Here is an 18,958-nt window from a genome sequence, read left to right as displayed (position 1 = left end):
AAATGCTCTTTTTTATTTAAAATGTTTAAATGTTTTCATTTATTTTTGGGGGGAGAAAGAGTATAAGTGGGGGAAGGGCAGAGATAGAGGGAGACACAGTACCCATAGAAGGGTACAGGCTCTGAGCTGTCAACACAGAGCCTGATGCGGGGTTTGAACTCGTGAACGGCAAGATCATGACCTGAGCCGAAGTGGGACGCTTTACCGACTGAGCCACCCAGGCATCCCCCAAAATGCTCTGTTCTGTTTAAATGGAACATCTTAAAAATTGGGTAGGTTTTGTAAAAAAAAAAAAAAAAAAAGAAAGAAAGAAAGAAATCGATGCTTCTCTCTATGTGACTTTGGAAATAGCACTCTAAATTGCAAATTTTTGGAAAATTCCACTTTGGGCAGTTGTTACAGACAACCCACCCACTAGAACCCTCTGATTCTAGAAATAGAAAAGCTGGGTTTAACAGAAGTCAGTTTGAAAGCAATACTTGGGCATTGAGGAGGGCACTTGCTGGGATGAGCACTGGGTGTTGCATGTAAGCAATGAACTATGGGAATCTACCCCCCAAACCAGGAGCACACTGTATACACTGTATGTTAGCCAATTTGACAATAAATTATATTAAAAATAAAAAATAATAAATCTAAAAAATAAAAAAAATTAAAAAAGGAAAGCAATGCTTAACTACCAGGCAGCAAGAACTTGAGAAGCCACTACTCCAGGTGAAAGACGCAGACAGAAATGCAAGATTGCCATTGGGCTCTGCTTTCTCCCCTCATCACACCTGTCTGCCCACTCCCAGGGGCAGCTGGGAACCATGTGGAGCTGGTGGGTGTGTCTGAACACAGGGAAGGTGAGAGTCAGCTCAGGACCCACCCAGGGGGGAAGCCAAATACACACTCCCGGGGCTCCGTGCGACACCCTTGAAAGTTTACACCCTGGGAAACATCGTGATCCTGAACTAGATCTGAGCTTTAGAGAACCCCAGATTCGAATCAAGTTAATCCCAGAGAGATAAAGTCATGTTCACTTACCCCAACTGCCTGCCAGAAGCAAAGGTAAGTTCTAGTTCAGTTTCGATGAGGTCATCCTGGAGTAGGCGGGGCCCTTAATCCAACGTGACTGGTTTCCTTTATAAAAAGAACTTTGGACTCAATCAGGCACATGGGAGGACACCACGTGAGTGTGAAGGCAGAGATCAGGGTGATATCTACCAGCCAAGGCACGCCAAAAGCTTCCCAGCAAACCAACAGGAGCTGGGGCACAGGCAGGTACAGATTCTCCCTCCCAGCCTCAGGAGGAACCAGCCCCCCCTACACCCTGATCTCAGACTTCCAGCTTCTCCAACAGGGAGATGATGCATTCCCATTGTTGAAGGCTCCTAGCTTGCATTTCTTCTTTCCAGCAGTCCTAGCTGAGGAGTGGAGACGAGAAAGGTTAAGGGCAAAAGCTATTAGCTCTTCTCGTCCCTTGCTCTGTGCACATTGCTGCAGGCTGGCATCAAAAACACGAGACAGCTCATCAGGGCGGGCAAGGGCAAGGGGAGGTCTGTTGGGCTGAAAGCAGCAGTGTGACCTGTAGGATGGCCACGTGTTCCCGCCTCTCCATCTCCTGGCCACACATTCGTCTCCGGGAGGCGTACTTCAGACCTTCAAAAACAGGCCCAGAGGCATTTACCATAACCAGTGAGGTTTAGGTTTGGTAAGGGAGCATCTGAGTTAAGGAAATGGAGAGGCACCGAGGGAAGCCGCAGCCCCCAGGGGTGGAGGGGTGGGGCGGGGGTAGCACACCGTGGGAAAAGCAGGTCAGTCCCAGGGCTTGGCCCTCCTGATCGCCTCCACCTCCTGCCGTTCTGGGTGCTCGTGATCAATGGCTTGCCTCTCAGCTCCAAATTCACCCCTTTGGTGCCTGCTCTGGAGCCGTGGGAAGAATCCCATTAAGCATCTCTCCTTGTGGTAAGCATGACATCAGTTTTCTCCCTATGGACTCTGGAAGGACAGCCCAGAGGAAGGGACTTCTCTTACTGGCCCCAGTGGCTGCGCTCATGGTCAGGGACAAGGTTGCAGGAACATCGGTGACACTGTGTGCCGGCCACACGCCCAGAATGCGACCTTGCAGCCCCACCTGGCCTGCTGATCCCTTCCTTGTAGCTCCTGCAACACGATGCTGGGGGATCTGACCCCCCACCCACAGCAGCACCTTCATGCCTGCAAGCCTGTGACTCTGCCCACAGGCTGTGATTCCCTGCTTGCCCAGGAACTGTGGACCAGCTCCTACCTGGGCAACCCTGTCAACTGCCCTGCCGTCCATACCTTCCCCATGGAGGTTCGTACCCCACCTGGGGTGGGGACCCCCATTCCAAGTTCGTCCTTCCTTGGGCACTCTCCTACAGCCCTGGGGAACCAATGAGAAAATTTTCTACACCTTATATTTACTTTCCAAAATCATAGCTTAACAATCCCTACAGGGGCGCCTGGGTGGCTTGGTCGGTTAAGCGTCCGACTTCGGCTCAGGTCATGATCTCATGGTCTGTGAGTTCGAGCCCCACGTCGGGCTCTGTGCTGACAGCTCAGAGCCTGGAGCCTGTTTCAGATTCTGTGTCTCCCTCTCTCTCTGCTCCTCCCCTGTTCATGCTCTGTCTCTCTCTGTCTCAAAAATAAATAAATGTTAAAAAAAAATTAAAAAAAAAAATAAAAACAATCCCTACAATTACACATCCCCAGTTTTAAGTACCATGTGGTCGGTCCTGTGTCCTGATTGGCTCCAGGCTGATACACCCGGGAAAGCAGGTTTGGCCATATGCATATCCTTGCATGAAAGAACCAACACTCCAAGAAATCCACAGATCCGAGAAAAGCCACTCAGCTCTGGTCACTCTGCAATCCGAGACTCCCCTCAACTGCAGGTCTACCCCGCAGAGGGCCCTGTGAGCCCTGTGGGGTTCAGAGTGCCTCACTGGGATCCAAGTATGTGTATGTTACCCCCAGGGGGTGGCATCCTTTTCTATTGATTTGCATAATTAAATTGTATAATAGACGTGGGTTCCTCAAGAGCACGACTGGGCCCTGGGACACTAACACTGACCCTTCAGGCAGAGCCGGAAGGAGAAGTGAGCTGGGTAACCCCGCAATCGTTTGTGTATTCATTCAAACACATTTATTAAGTAAAATTTCCTTGTTTCTCCCCCCAAGTCAGTCGCAGAAGAGAAGCTTCGGAGGAAAGAGTAAGGCACTTCTAACTCCTCACGGGAATACCATGGCCACACTCCTAGCTTCGCTCAGCCTGTTGGGTTTGGGGATTATCTGTCTGCTCGGCTGCTGTAATAAGAACACCACAGTCTGAGAGCTTAACCAACGAGCACTGGTTCGTCGTGGGTCACAGTCCTGGAGGCTGCGTGGTCCGAGATCGGGGAGCTGGCTGACCCAGTGTCCGGGGAGACCCGCCGCCCGATTGCTGACAGGTTCCCACAGCTGGGAGAGAAATCATTTCTCTTGAGTCTCTTCTTAGGAGAACACTAATCCTATTCGTAGGGGCTCCCCGCTCATGACATAATCACCTCTCAAAGTCCCCGCCTCCTAATACTGTTACCTTTGGGGTTAGGTTTCAACACATGAACTTGGGAGGTGGATACATTCAGTCCAAAACAGGAGCGATGGCTAATTTTATGTGTAGCTTGCCGAGACGGTGGGGTCCAGTTGTTTGGTCAAACACCGATCTAGGTCTTGCTGTGGAGGTGTTTTGCAGATGTGGTTAACATCGACAATCAGTTGACTTTGAGTAAAGCAGATTACCCTCTATAATGGGGGGGGGGGGCGGCGGCTCATGTAATCAGGGGAAGGCCTTGAGGGCAAAAACTGAGGAGTGTTTTGGAGAAGGAATTCTGCCCCCAGACTATAACAGAAATACTGAGTATGTTTCTAGCCTGCTCGCTTGCTCTCCAGATATCAGACTCGCCAGTCCCTGCAATTGCATGAGCCACTTTCCTTAAAATGAATCTCTTTTTCTATGTTTCCTGTAGATTCTGTTTCTTGGGAGACCCCTGACTGATACAGCAGACAATGAGCATCTAGGAGATGGTCAGCCAGCCTGGGGGAGGGACCGAGGACATTTCTAGCAATGGAAGTGGTTTCGTTATTAAAACCATGGACCTGACCAAATCTGGAGGAAGCTTCCAGGTCAATTCATCTGGAAAGCTTCTGAAGGATGAAGAGGAAACTGTGTCCAATGACAGGAGACAGAGGGGGCTCTTGGCAGTTTTGTGCTTCCCTGTAGAGAAACTCAACATGCCCAGAGTAGCCCATCTTGAGGGGGCTCTAGGCTGGAGAGACTCTAGGGCTTTGAGGGGACTGGGCGACGCTTGGTGAGCCCAGGGACTATAGTGCCATCTTGTCACTGGCCAGGGGGAGGCAGAAGGCTAGTGAATAAAAATAAATGTCTGGGCGCCTCTGAGGTCTTGAACTCCAAAGGAAAAAAAAAATGACTAAGCCCTTGCTTCTGGTACAGGTTTAGACGTGTTATGTCACAGGACTTGAAAGCTATAGAGAAATTATATTTAACACCTTATGCCAAAACTTTAAAGCTTGGGTCAGCAGACTGTGGCTCATGGGCCAAATTTGGCAAGCCTCTTGTTTATGTATGTATGTCCTGCAAAGGGGAGGAGGGTTCCATTTTTAAAGATTTGGTGAAAGAAACAAAGGAAGAGTCCTTTTTATAAATATTCTAGGAAGTTCAATTATCAGTGTTCGTAGTTTTACTGGAACACACTTTTTCTTTTATATATTATTACCTTTGGCTGCTTTTGCGCTAATGACAAAACCGAGTTATTGGACAGAGACCGCATGGCATACAAAGCCGACGTAGTTATTATCTGGTCCCTTATAGAGAAAAGCTTGCTGACTCCTGCTTTAAACCGTCACAAAACACTTAGTCTCTCTAGCAGGATTGCAATCAGTGTGCTATGTCATAGCTTCATAGTGTGATGAAGTACCTACATGCATAAACATAGAAATAAGTAAATAGGTAAACAGACACACACACATACACAGATATATGTAAAATCTTAGATGATTTCATTTCCATTCAGGAAAATTCCAAGAAAAACTTTAAAGAAACAATAGAAACATATTTTCATTAAAAAAAATGTCTTTCTGACTCAAAGTGGAACATGCCAGAAAACGCGGGCACATCCTAAACTCCATATTGAAGGGTCGCCAGGTGCTTTGAGCTCATCACCACGTGGCAACTCAGTGATGTTGCAGAGGGGCAGACGGCACCTGAGGACTGGTTTTATAGGTAGCAAAACCAAGGTCAAAATCAAGGCACATCCTCGCCTGTCAGGGGCACAGAACGTGGGACTGACAGAGTCTCCCTTTCCTGAGAGGTCGCCTTGCACTCTCCAATGACTTCACAAGTGCAGGTTTATCTAAAATCATTCCACCATGGGGAGATCAAACGCGACATCGTCATGTTCTTGGCACTTCCAAATGCAACATTCTCCTTAGTAGTTGCAAATTTCAGGGGTCTGCCCAAGTGGAATTCACAAGGGAAAGGGAGCAGTGAGCATAATTGGTCTTCTTTTTCGGGTTCTGGCCTTGTTTCTCTTGTCTTTGGGCTGGGAGTCTAGAGCCATAATTTTGTAATGAATCTCCAGTTGGCCGAGTAGATTCATCCCATGCAGTTGGAAGACGACATTCAATGTAGGTGGGGTAAATCCAGGGTATGGAGGAGCTTTAGAAATCCTTAGTATCACGTGGGAAAAGACTTCAGTTGGACAGAACAAGACCATAGTGTACGTAATGATGCCTATTGAAGCCCCAACATTTCAGTACTTGGCTTCTCAGGGTCTCTCTGTATCTTGGTCTCTGAGGTCTGAGGGCACTTCTTCCTGCCCAGTACAGATTCTGTGCACAGAATCCAAGCACAATATGCAACAAGGGAAAGAATTGGATTGATTTTCCAATGCTGGATCAGTTTTAAAAAGTGGATCATTTTCATAAAATGGAAGTAATTAAGAGAAAATATTAGCTTATTCAATTTATCTTGGTCCTATACTTTTAATTTTCTTTGTATATATATTCTGATTTACTATTATTTTTTTTATTTTTTTTAACGTTTTTTTTAATTTATTTTTGAGACAGAGAGAGGCAGAGCATGAACGGGGGAGGGGCAGAGAGAGAGGGAGACACAGAATCGGAAGCAGGCTCCAGGCTCTGAGCCATCAGCCCAGAGCCCGACGCGGGGCTCGAACTCACGGACCGCGAGATCGTGACCTGAGCTGAAGTCAGCCGCTTAACCGACTGAGCCACCCAGGCGCCCCTACTATTATTTTTTTAATGTTTTTTCTAATGTTTATTCTTAGAGAGAGAGAGAGAGAGAGAGACAGTGTGAACAGGGGACAGGCAGAGAGAGAGAGGGAGACACAGAATCCGAAGCAGGCTTCAGGCTCTGAGCTGTCAGCAGAGCCTGACGCGGGGCTCAAACTCACAGACTGCGAGTTCCTGACCTGAGCTGACGTCGGGCGCTTAACCATCCGAGCCACCCAGCCGCCCCTATATATTCTGATTTAAAACAACATTAACGATAATGTCATCCTAGGAAATAAGCTTAACAGAAAATGAGCCGATGCAGAGGTTTGCCTATTGATCTAATGAGCTGGTAATGACCCTCAACAATGACCCCTAGGATATGCTGTGCTTTCCAGTGTAATAACGCTTAATTATGTAGACTGAATGAGTGGAACGATTCTCAAGCTCTTCCTGTTTTCATGCTAGTCAATGTCACTTTCAGGCAATGATCCAGTCTAGTTCTGATGACATTCTCCCTACTCCTTGAGTAGCAGTTAATGCAGGGTCTACTGCAACTTGGCCCCGATGGCCTCAGTTAATATTTGATTACTGAATGAATGGATAAGTTGATCAATAAACCAATCCAGATGTCAGGGCTCTGGCTTCAGCTGGAAGAGAGCAGAAGGGGCAGTCTTTGAAGTTGGCCACGTGTCAGCAGGCTGGCAGGGGTCCAGGTAATTGTCCTGGCTTGGCCTCGTGGAGATTGTTCCAATGACACGCTTCCACAGCGTGATGAGAACTGAGGTGGAGGAGAAGTCATGTCTTTAATGCACACCTGGAAACCCCGGGTTGGGAGCAGGAACAGCCAGCAGAGCAAGTAGCGTTTGCCTTCACTTCTGGAGCTCTGCTGTATGCTGGGCCAGTCACTGTTGCTTTTGGTTTGTTTGCTTTGATTCTCTTGCAGCTGCATCCCTGCCTCGGGACCAGGGAAGACATTTGTCAGAGTGGGCTGGGTGTTGCTACATGTCCTCCCCAGCATATGCGGCTGCCGAGCCTCGGAAGGGTGTCTGTCAAGAAACTTCTCAGCCTCCATGGCAGAAAGTAAGTAAAAAGAGTCCTTTCCAGGCACCTGAGTGTCTCTGTCAGTTAAGCATCTGACTCTTGATTTTGGCTCAGGTCATAATCTCGTGGTTCACGAGTTCGAGCCCCACATCGGGCTCCGCACTGATGGTGTGGAGCCTGCTTGGGATTCTCTCTCTCTCCCTCTCTCTCTGCCTCTCCCCCGGTCACTCTCTTTCTCTCAAAACAAATAAGCTTAAAAAACGTTCTCAATAATAATAAAAAAGAGTCCTTGGGATGTAGAAATCACCTAAAACAAAATTTATGAGAGCCAGAGGACATTGTTAGGATTTCCTCTGTGGCTGAATACTTAGGGAAGAAGAGCCATCTAGTCACATGCCATTCTTGGTGGTGGGATCTGCCTCAGGCTGCATCGTTGATTTCCCACCTCACCATCCACGCGGGTGTGCAGGCTGGAAACCTCCCCTCATCATCACATCCCACCCAACACCAGTTCCTGCCTTTCTAACTCCGAAGTATCTGTTGGTCCACGTTCTCCTCTCCATCCATCTGAAGAGTTTGGAGCTTAGCCATTCAGTGGCCAAGCACTAGCCCTGTGACTCAAGTTTGGTGACTTTGAAACAGGGCTGAAATCGTTTCTGCCCTTCCTACTTCACTGATACATGAGGAGGCCCTACCAAGACACTTTGAAAAGCATGATGGAAAACAGGGACAGAATTACATACTGTAAGTGCACCATCAGGTAAGAAATTTTCCTTTACCGTGACATGACTTGCTTCCAGGTTATTCTATGTCACTTAAAGTTGTTGGAAGCACAGACCTGTAAACTCTGCCCTTGAAATCTTAGCTCATTCAGTCATCACGCCCACAAATGAGCCAGATGCAATCACAGTTGACACATGAGAAGGTGTGTCCCCTGGAGGTCGGGTAACCCAGCACCCAGCTGGGAAGCCTGGCTTCAGGGATCCAAGATGGCTTGACCCAGAAGTCTTCTGTTCCTGTGTGGTCAGCATGGGAAGGGGGTCCTGAGGAAGTGCCTTGAGCAGAGCTGGGCAGGGAGTAGACACTTGGTACCTATTGTTTGTTATAACTGGTAAACAATATGGATACATATGGGTGTAATTGACCAGTAGAGAAATACACCTCATCTCAGATGCGTTCAGAAGCCTCTGGTGATTCAAGACATCCAACTAAATGGAGCCCCCTTGAGAGCAATGGGAGGGCTGCAGCTGGGACCACAGAGCCCCCCTTGCATTTTATAAGGTGGCAGTCTTTTCTCCTCCTCAGCTGCTAGGAAAGTCAGTGAAGCTAGTGCTTGATCAGCAAGACACTGCTTGCTGGGGACATTGAAGATCGTCACTTCGCTTAGCGTCTCAGTTGTGCTCTTTTAGCCACACATATTACACTTCCTCTTCTATGTAAGTTTTCACAGCTAAATGAGACAGTAACTCCTCATGAGTTGGGACATTTTATTTTTAGTATGTCTGAGGTGAGACACTACTTATAATGTCAGACTAATTTTTTAGTCTGATTATACTAATTATATTATTTAATTATATTATACTATAATATACTATATATTATATACTATATATATAGTATATAGATATACTATATACTATATACTATATCTATATACTATATATATAGTATATATATAGTATATCTATATACTATATATATAGTATATAGTATATAGTATAGTATATATATAGTATATATAGTATATATAGTATATATATATAGTATATATAGTATTATAATGTATAATATTATATTGTACTTTATATAATATTATATTATATTAATTATACTAATTTTTGTATTATCTCTTTTAAAGCTTCTTTTATTGAGCACCTGAGAACATTCTCGATAGGCCCCTCTCAGCCTTCATCCTGGAAGAAACACGCATGTCTTTCAGCGGATGGTGGCACCAGACAGAACGGAGTCGGAATCCTGCCTTGGTGACTGCTTCAGGTGACCTCACGGAGCTCTGTCTTGGGACGCCCAGTGTCTGCCTCATAGCCTGACCGGGAGGGTGAGGATCGTCTATGTGAATCACCGGATAGCACTGCCCCTGCATCAGAATGCACTTGACATGATACCACCATTCCCTTTCCTTAGCTCTCTGCCTCTTCCTATTTTGCGTTTCTTGTTATTCCTGCGGTCTCCCCAGGTAGGAACTAATCACATGTTGAGGGCATCCTGAGACTGTTGTCCTGAACTCCCTCCATCTCATGAAACACTCGGAGTATGTTTCTCCCTCCTTTTTTTTCATGCTTCAGTTGGGTTTCTGGCAGACGCACAGCAGCCTTCAGCCAGGAGGCCGATTCCCCGCGTTGACGTGGGCGCCATCTCCTGGTCATCTAAGGAAGGTGCACACACATTTTATCGGGGCTTTCTAAACCACGAGGGAATGTTAAATTCAAGCAGTGTTACTACACCCGTTAAAGAGAAATAGGCAGAGTAGCAACTCAAATAGTACTCAAGTCTTTTGTATCTTGGCATCTTTTTTTTTTTTTAAGTTTATTTATTTTGAGAGAGAGAGATAGAGCACAAGCAGAGTGAAGGAGAGGCAGACTCCCAAGCAGGCTTCCTGTCATCAGGGCAGAGCCCTGAGAGGGGCTGGAGCTCACCAATTGTGAGATCATGACTTGGGCGGAGATCAAGAGTCGGACACGTAATTGACAGAGTCACCCAGGTGCCCCTCTTGGCATCTTCGTTTAAACTTATGGCAATACCATGGAGGAGAGATAAAATTTTATAATTTTTTCTCTATCTAGCAAAGTGACTTTTATTCGAAGAGTCGAGCTTTTTTTTTATTAAAACATTTTTTTCATGTTTATTTATTTTGGAGAGACAAAGAGAGACAGAGCGTGAGCGAGCAGGGGAGGGGCAGAGAGAGAGAGGGAGACACAGAATCCTTAGCAGGCTCCAGGCTCTGAGCACAGAGCCTGACATGGGGCTTGAACCCAGGAACCGTGAGATCATGACCTGAACTGAAGTCAGTCGCTCAACAGACTGAGCCACCCAGGCGCCCTGAGCTTTAAAAAAAAAAAAAAAAAAAAAAAAAAAAAAAAAAAAAAGGTGGTTAAAATGTTGCAGAAAACAGCAAATGATGATTCAATTGGGAGTCTGAAATTACTATGAATGTTCTGGATCAGATGAGCACATTAGTGATGTTGAATGAGGTTTATTTCTCAATCCTCGCCCCCACCCCCCCTGCAAGTAAAGTCAAACCATTCATAGATGTTGGTGGGCTTTCTTGTCAGTGATTCAGTGATGATGTTGCCTAAACAATTAATTTCTTCATGAACCAGGTAGTATGTGTGAGGGAAACGCATGCACCAGGCACCCTCTTGGATGCCACCGCCTTCTCCCTTGAGGACAAACCTGGGCCCAGCCCTTCCAACAAAGCAACATGTAGATGCTTGGGAACCACGGAGCAGACCCTTTTCCCTGCAAAGCACCATGGAGAATCCTTTCCACGAGGAAGGGATGTCTGGGGCGAGAGCAGACAAACAGGGCAAGGGTGCATGCAGAGAGGAACTGCCTCTGACCGGCCCCACTTGTCTTGCCTTCTCTCTTAGTTTCTGTTCTAGACATTGAAAGCAAGAGTCAGCAGATGCCTGCCCGGCTGGCCACCTCCTCTGTAGATAAAGCTGTATTCACACACGACAGCCACAGCTATCTGTCTGCATGTGGTGTCCTGCGATGCCATCCCAAGTGACATCATCGCACTCCGCGATTGTTTTGGCAGGGGACGGGAAGCCGGTTACCGCCCCTGGAGGTAGAAGACCCTCTCCTGCTGCCAGGGTAGTGGCGGTCTTGGGAACCACAAGGCCAAGAAGTGTGGGCCTGGGGCCGCTGGTGAAATCAGGCGGTCAGGATCAGGAGCGGGTGGGACACAGGCGGGGGCGTTGAGAAATTCCCTATGATCTTATCTACATGCAGCACACTGTGTGCAACTCTCCCCTCCGCCCACACCCGGGCCTTGCTCTCCGCAGCTTGTTAGAGCTGCACTGTGCAGCTGTATTTGTCTCTTCGACCGTGACCAAGTTGAGGTTATTTGGGTACCTGAGTCCCTTCTTCTTCAATGTCCCTTGAAGTCAGCAGGCCACATGCACCGTGGTGCACGCACAGCTTCCTGATACAGAGAACAGAAGATGTTTGCTCCTTTATATGCAAATAATAAGGGCCTACCATCACCTCACTCATTAGCAGAAAGCTACTGATGGAGAAGTATTGCCATCCGAGCCTCAAACGTTTGGCAAAATGTTCTCAACGTTTAGCTGTTTTATTCTTTGTCGCTCCTCCAGCCACTTAACTTCATTCAGTTTGATGTAAATGTATGTTCCAGCAATAATTCATCTTAGTTCTTACACGTGAACTAGAAGGGACAAAGCAAGGCTTTCTACGGGCATCTGCAACTGCATTTTTGCTTATGTGTTTGTTAAATGGCTGAGGCCAGTTTTTGATTATGCTTAATTTTTTTTTCCTAGGATCAAATCCTTACCTCGAGACTGTGCCCCCTCTGGCTATAGATCATCGCATCCACACCCTGGCGTCAGTTCTTATCTATTCACATGGAAACTTTGCTTTGCTTCTCCAACCGGGGGCCTGTCTTCCGAGCTCCAGAACCATCCAAACATTAGACTGCCTACTCAGCGTCACCTCTGGAATTTTGCAAACTCAACATACTTAAAACCATTTTCATGGTTTTTTTCCCTTCCTTTCGTGCCCCCCGCCAGCCCCCTTCTCATGCCTTACACACTAAACCCGTGTTCCCTATTTCACCAGGAAGTGGCACAAGCCAAGAAACCGAGTAGGCTTCCCCACGCTGTCTTACAGCCACATGTTCTTTTTATTATTATTATTATTAAATATAATTTATTGTCAAATTGGTTGTCATACAACACCCAGTGCTCATCCCAACAGGTGCCCTCCTCGATGCCCACCACCCACTTTCCCCTCTCCCCCACCCCCCATCAACCCTCAGTTTGTTCTCGGTATTTAAGAGTCTCTTATGGTCCGCCTCTTTCCCTGTCTGTAACTTTTTATTTCCCCCCTTCCCCTCCCCCATACAGCCACGTGTGTTCAACTCATGTACGATTCCCTGTTCATTTTATTTTTTATTTTTTAAGTTTATTTATTTATTTTGAGAGAGAGACAGCATGACTGGGGGGAGGGCCAGAGAGAGAGGGAGAGAGAGAGAATCCCAAGCAGGCTCCGCACCGTCAGCGCAGAGTCCCATGTGGGAGTCGAACCCACCAACCATGAGATCACAATCTGAACCAAAATCAAGAGTTGGACACTTAACTGACTGAGCCACCCAGGCGCCCCGTATCCATTGATTTTAATTCACAGTTGACTTTTTTCCTCTCCATCTTCATGACCATCACCCTAGTCCTATCATTTCCTGTTTTCTAAATATTATTTTATTGTATTTACTTTTTTATTTTTTTTAGAGAGAGTGATAGAAGGAAGGGCAGAGGGGGAGACAGAGAGAGAAAGGGCGGGGGGGGGGGGAAGAGAGAGAGAGAGAGAGAGAGAGAGAGAGAGAGAATCCCAAGTAGGCTTTATGCCCAGCACAGAGCCCCATGTGGGGCTTGATCTCACAACTCAGGGATCATGACTGGAGTCAAATAATCTATAATTACTCAGTTGGTACTCAATCAACTGAGCCACCCAGGTGCCCCTTAAATATAATTTAAATTTTAGCACATATTTTAATTGGTAATACAAAGATATAAAACCCCAAGTCAGAACGTATAGAACAGTATGCACTGAAAAATCTCCTTCCTGCCAGTCCCCTAGCCAACCTGTTACTGTCCCCCATGCAACTCATGCTACCCAGTCCCTGTGTGTCCTTTGACACAGTGTAAAATATCCAATTACTCTACTATGCGTCTTGGTTTATTTTAATTAAAGAATTTATCTTCGTGCTCATTCCACAAAGAGTTTCTTTATTCTTTAAACAGTTTTCTGTCATCCTATTAAAAAACAAACTGTAATTTAACTAGACTGCTATTGGTAGGCATTCAGGTCATTGTCAATTTTCCCATATCTATAAAGTAAATTCCTAGAAGTGAAGTTACTAGATTAACTAAGAGCAAAGCCACCATTATTTCTCCTGGAAACAAGAGCTTCCTAGCTGGTGTTCCCTCATCTACTCCTGACCTCCTGTGATCTTTGCTATACTCTACAGCCAGAGTAATCATTTTTTCCATAGGGGTGTCCATTGTTCTAGGATCACTTTTGAAAAAAACTCTTTTCCCTCATTCAATTGCCTTACACTGTTGTCTAAAACCTATTAGCTGCACCTCTCTCTGTATTGATCTCTCTACAAATCTCGATTTCAGCCTCTGAACTCTATTTTGATACATTGACCTATGCATCTGTCCATACATATATTTCACAGTCTTGATTACTAAAGCTCTTGCAAGTATTTTGTATTTCAATATAATTTTAGAATTAGCTTGTCAATTTCTATTTAAAAAAAAAAACCCTGCTGGGGATGTTCATTGGGACCAGTGTGGGATCAATATAGATCGATTTGGTAATTTGGGGAAAAATCAACTTGGGGAGAATTATATCTTGATAATATGGAGTTCTCCAGCCTATGACATAATAGATCTCTGTTTTTAAGTAGGTCGTCTTCTTCTTCTTCTTCTTCTTTAATGTTTATTCGTTTTTTAGAGACAGAGAGAGACAGAGCATGAGCAGGGAAGGGGCAGAGAGCGAGGGAGACACAGAATCCGAAGCAGGCTCCAGGCTCTGAGCTGACAGCACAGAGCCCGATGCGGGACTCAAACTCATGGACTGTGAGATCATGACCTGAGCCGAAGTCCGACACTCAAGCAGCTGAGCCACCCAGGCGCCCCTTAAGTAGGTCTTCTTTAGCTTCTTGCATCGATATTTTGTATTTTGTAGGGCATTGAAGCAGCGATACCCCAGCAGCAACTAATAAATCATTGATAATAATACATACAGAAGGATTCCGAGAAATAGAAAATCAACTACTAGAATCCCACGGTAATAATTGCTTGCAGGCAAGATCCCCAGTGAATGCTACATTAGTGCACCAAATTTTAAGGAGAAGCAGGATTTGGCATAGCTGTTAAATACGGCTCCCCAAACATTTATAAATAACTGTGGCTAATCGTAATTAATTACTATACTTCACAAATTCTTTGATACTCCTTCCTCCATTATGTGGATCTTAACTCTCGTCACCTTCAGTGTGGTCAGGACCTATTCACGTGTAAATAAGAGTATGAAAAAAGAAATAGTTTTACAGTGGGGAAACCTGGCACACACCACCTTAGCCGCATGGTCAAGGTGTCACTGGTAACAAGATGTTTTGCCATCGCATATGCCCAATATTATGCCTTGGATCCTGGAACAGAAAAAGCGAGGAGGACAAAAACGGGGGAGTCCAGATGAAGTCGACCATTCAGTATCAGGATCGTGCCGACGTAAGTTTCTTAGATTTGAAACTTGTACCATGATTAGTCAAGGTGTTAACACTGGGGAAAGCTAAGTGAAGGAGATACAGGCATTTTTCGTATTATCTTTGCAATTCTAGGTCTATAATTATTTCAAAACAGAAAGTTAAAAAATCAGGCAATAATTATGGAGCCGAGGGACATCCAGATGTTGGAGTGAACTGCATAGGGATTGGAAAATACCTATATTTGAAAGGTCATGAAATTAGATGACAAGGATGAAGATTGTAAATAGACAAGTAGAAACCATAAAAAAAGAATCAAATAGAAATACTTGAACTAAAAGGGACAATAACTGAAATGAAAAACGTAATGGATATATTTAACAAAGGATCAAATTTGTATACAATGGTTCAGAAGAGAGAAAAAAGGATTTAAAAAAAATAGAAAAGAAATGAAAGATGTCAGACACAGTAAAAAAAAAACACCTTAGTGTATATGAAATTATATAAAAACAGCCCCCTCCTCACTTCTCCATAGCACCCCTTTCTTATCCCACTCACAGAGAGACTCTATCTTTCGTCACCCTCAATTAGAGGAACAAATATGAATTTAAACATTTAATAATAACTAATATTAATACTATTAATTAATATTAATTAATGACACCCAAATATTATTTAAGTATGGATAATACATGCATACAAACAGATAACGTTTCTTTAAAATGTGTTATATATGGGGGTGCCTGGCTGGCTCAGTTGGTAGAGCATGCGACTCCTGATCTCAGGGTCATGAGTTCGCACCCCCTGTGGGGTGTAGAGACTACTAAAACAAAAATAAATACACTTTAAAAAAAGCATTTAAAATGTGCTATATATCCTGGACAATTTTGCTGGGTGCTTAACCTATGAAAGTAATAGCTAGCAATTACAGAGCCCTGAAGGGACAGTGCCTTAACTCCAGCACTGCCTCAAGACTAGCCCCGCCTCCTCCGAAGCTCAGCAGGACGCCTGCGCAGTGAGATCTGGGTCAACAGGAAGTCATGGGCAGGAGGTTATTCTTAATGTTCTCACTTTTCAGAAAGAAGAATTTAAAGCCCTGACCCCTTCATTCACTGAAGGAAACGCCAGGAAGTGTTGGAGCTGAGGTCCCAGCCCCAGCAGCCTGCCCCCAAGCCTGGGCTCTCAGGTCCTTCTGCATGCAAGGTAGTCCTGCCTGACTTGAGGCCTGGAAGTGAGGAGCTGAGGCTGGTCTAAGTTCCTGACCATCCCTGTTGATCTTAAAAGAAAGGATATAGCACATTCTCTAAGGTCTCCCTGTGGGCTTGGAACAGCCATAAAGAAGGCCGACAAGAGAGTCTAGACAACAGCTCACATCACGGAAGGAAATGAAAGTTTGGGGAATCACAGCAGCAAAGGGCAAGGTAAAGGGCCTAGACCATCGAGAACCATCCCTGGGGAGGAGAAGGAAATGAAGGAATTCATATTCCTTGGTGGAAAGACTTGAGGACTTGATAAGATCAAAGCCTTAGACAATGAGCACTGATAAAATAAAAAGGGGGGTTCAAAGCATGCCCAGGGCTGGGCGTGCAATGTGCAGATTCTTTTACCTGCCACACGGAAGAACGTGCATTGGGTTTTCCTATTTTCCAGGCCACTCGTAACAAATTCTTCTTCAGCCCTTGCTACCTTCAACCCGTTGATCTAATTTTCTCCTAACAACAAAAAGGCTCCTTCACTGTGAGATAGAAAACAGCACAACCTTCCTGCACACTGGATGTCTCACAGTGCCGATCTCTCAGAAGTCCTGGGACGTTACGATGCCATGTTGTGCTCTCCTTAACGCATTGTTGAATCAAATGTGCTACAGTTACGAAGTCATTTGACTTTCTTGAGCTATACGCTTTAGAAGTGACGACAACTCAGACGGGCTCCGGCTTTTGGGCAGGTAAGGTTTGACTGTCTGCGTTTTCTAGGCAAACCTGCCAGAATGCAGAGAGGTCGATAACTTGCTGGTGTTTCAGAGCTGTCGATCGAGCCCAGACAGGCACTGCTCAGCTTGTCTTCCTACCTAAGGAAGGAAGACAGACCAGGGTGGTCCTGCTGGAAAGCTGGCAGTCAAGACCTTCAGAGTGGCTGGGAGATGCTAGGGCAGAAGCTTCCAAACTTTAGGTGTGCCCAAGAATTTCCAGGGGAGCTTGCTAAAGTACAGAACCTCACCACCACCCCCACCCAGGGGAGCTCCCTCCTAAAACTCTGATGCAATTATTCTGGAGAGGGCCCAGGTGATTTTGACAAGACTGGGGCCACAGTAAAGGCAACCCAGAGGAGAACAAATGTCAGAGGTAGAGACCCATGGAGTTCTTGTGATGTCCTTTGAACCTCAGTAGCAGGAACGACAAATCTGTTCCTTAACACGTCTTTGATTTGCAACAGAAACAGTACTGCTCTAGTGAGGCCTGTCCAAGCAGCTTCAAGAGCAGCTGGCATGGACAGAGAGGGAGCTGGAACAGGTTGAGAAAGAGCGTGATGGATGCCCCTGGGGACCTGAAAGCTGGCAGCCTCTTGTGGGATCGCAGGGCACACCCTTTGGCCATGCCTGCAACCCTGGGGGCCCTCTGCAGGAAGGCAGTGAGTTCTTGGGTGCACAGAGAAGGAAAGAATAGGGAGTTTGAGTCATCCGTGCATCCACATAGCAATTGTGCATCCAGAGCTGGCAGGCATTCAGAAATTGGGCTGAACTTGGGCCCCCTGCCCCCACAGGACTCCCCTTCCTGTGCTGACTCCTAGTTATTCTAAAGCTTCAACTTTTAAAGGACCGAATACTCTCTTCTGATGAACGTCAACCCGTTTTCTACTGCAAATAGGCTGTTGGGAGTGATCATTTGAACGAATTTTCATACGCGGGAGCTTAGAGCAGGCTGGTGACATAATTTGTGGGACCCGGTGCAAAATGAAAATTTGGGGCCCCTTGTTCACATGGATGTCGATGGCACTAAAATATAAAGCTTTTTCTTTTCCCCTATGGTCCCTTTCCTCAACTTATCACGGCACTGTTTGCTATATAATGTCTATCCTCTTGGGGCATTCTGAGCATGCGATCCTCCCTGACTGCATTGGTTACCTGCCTGTGAAGACAGTCACCATGATTTGTGCAGTACATGAAAAATAGAAAAGTAGAAACTCACTGCTTCCAGCCGATCAGACCAAAATTCGTGATGACCGTCAACCGCATAATTCGAATACAGTAAAATCAATGTTGGTTAGATGTCAGGGTGATGGTAACTTGTCGGGTCAATTATTTACCAATTCCGTTTATGATATAAAATTTGCTCAAGGCATTTTCTAAAATGAGACAAAATAAGCAAAAAAAAAAATGTAAATATATCCCATTATTATTCCTTTCTTGCATAATTGCACTGTATGATCAGTGTCTTACAAAGCAAGATGATACAGCTTATTACAAAAAATAATAAGGGCTTTATCATTGCCTTTTCTCTGGTCTGAATTTTTTTTTTTATTATTTTTTTATTTTTCAAAAAAATTTTTTTTAACGTTTATTTATTTTTGAGACAGAGAGAGACAGAGCATGAATGGGGGAGGGTCAGAGAGAGGGAGACACAGAATCTGAAACAGGCTCCGGGCTCTGAGCTGTCAGCACAGGGGCCCGATGCGGGGCTCGAACTCACGGACCTCGAGATCGGGACCTGAGCCGAAGTCGGAGCTCAACCGACTGAGCCACCCAGGCGCCCCTGGTCTGAATTTTTAAAGCTTACTTTAAAAATTAAAACTTACTTTAAAACAAATTTCTATTGAATTGTTGAAAATGATGTAGTCTTCTAAAGGAAAACACGAACACACTTGAGCGGCAGAACACAAACGACAAAAATGTAAGTTGCAGGTTTTTAGAGGGTCATCTTGGTTCTAGGAAAAAATAAGAACTTTTTTATGAGGCAAAATCATTTCTGTTAATGAAGGCAAAAAAAAAAAAAAATCCTTACCCATTGACATTTATCGGGCCGCAGGAAAATTCTCATTTCCCCCTGTTAAACGCCATTGACAGAACATTAACAAAAGGAGAAAAGCATGTCTGTGAGGATTATGTGGGAATTTCCACCACCTATTATCGAGAATTGCCCTGATCCACTGCAA

The sequence above is a fragment of the Panthera tigris genome, chromosome A3, assembly GCF_018350195.1.
Source record: "Panthera tigris isolate Pti1 chromosome A3, P.tigris_Pti1_mat1.1, whole genome shotgun sequence".
NCBI lineage: Eukaryota > Metazoa > Chordata > Mammalia > Carnivora > Felidae > Panthera > Panthera tigris.
This window is presented reverse-complemented; position numbering follows the sequence as displayed.